We start from the raw sequence: 1483 nt of genomic DNA, 5'->3' as shown, positions 1-1483 counted from the left end.
TGTTTGGTGTGACGGGGATTCGAACCCGCGACCCACAGATTGCGAGTTGACCACCCTAACCACCTGGCCATGCCGGGCCACATCGGAAGGAGATTCGCCTAGAGATCGGAACAAAGTGGGGAAAAAACTTAGTTTGGTGATATATAGCTAGAAGAATGGTGGTTTTGAGCAACTTCCACCACAATTACAGTCCAGATTTTTTTTTGAAGTTGTCGTAAACTTTCCTTCTCATTGTTTACTTTATTTGAATTAGGATGTTTTAAAATAATATAAGAAGACAGGAAAATCAATAATTACAATCCACAATAAATGCGAGAAGTTATAATTGTTTCAAACAAAACACATGACAATGAGATTTTTTTCCAAATTTCAAGGCTTCGAATTTATAAAAATGTCACATACTTGAACATGATATTTAATTTCTAGACTTTATATACTGTGTTGAATTTTTTTCAGATGTTTCACATTATTTCATCTAGTAGTTTTTCCACAACGCAATAAAACAAACCTTACAAAAGGTGCGTCGAATCGACCCATTCGGGTCTGGTAGAAATATTTGAGCTAACTAAGCATTATAATTTCTGAATTATATAATTAAAAAAAAAACCAGCATGAAAGTAGAAAATTAGAGTCGAATCACATAGCAATTATAAAGGGGTTAAAGAAAGGGAAGAAAAATCTCTATATATGTGTGTGAATTTAATTAAAAAGAGGGAAAAGTTATAGTGGATAGAGGTAAAGAGATATGATAATTAAGAGTAAAAATAGCAGAAGCAAGTGATGATTTGATCGTGAACATAAAATGCAAACAAAAAGACAAGTAAGGTTTGTTTGAGGAAAGTCACATTAAGCTATCCGCTGTGCCCACTGCGGGGACTCGAGCCCCGCATTTTAGCATTGTAAGTACGTAAACTTACCATTTTCCCACCGGAAGTCCAGAAGTAAGGAGGAAACTGAAAAAACAATTAAAATGACAAAAAATGAAATAAAGAGAAAGTATATTAAATAATATAGGAATTAGTGGCGAGCGAAAATTTTCTGCATATAGAGGGCAGCATCGAATGAGAAAAGCTATTATGTGAACGGAGGTAAGTGTCCATCGGAAATACATTTTCAATTTAAGAAAATTATAGTATTCAATAAAACAGATTGAATTTTAAAGAACATTGTAGACTTTTGATGGTGACGACAAATCAGGTGGATAAAATTTTAATATAGATAAAGCTAAACTCCTGTATATTTATTTAGCAATGACTTAGACTTTATAAATAGTGTTATGACAGCGGAAGTCACGAAACGCTGGGAGCATGCGCGCTCGAATTTCTTGAAGGATCATGAATTATCGAGGAACCCCGCGAATGTCCGAGTGTTTGCCAGGCACCCTCTTTTCTAGTATATAAGCCCGGCAAATAAAGCCAGCGACAGATAGAAATGCAGATAGATTGAAGATATATAGATAGATTGAAGATATAGATAATTGAGT

Source organism: Limulus polyphemus, unplaced genomic scaffold (assembly GCF_000517525.1).
Source record: "Limulus polyphemus unplaced genomic scaffold, Limulus_polyphemus-2.1.2 Scaffold3138, whole genome shotgun sequence".
Classification (NCBI taxonomy): Eukaryota; Metazoa; Arthropoda; class Merostomata; order Xiphosura; family Limulidae; genus Limulus; species Limulus polyphemus.
The sequence above is the reverse complement of the archived record's forward strand: the minus strand, read 5'-3'. Positions refer to the sequence as shown.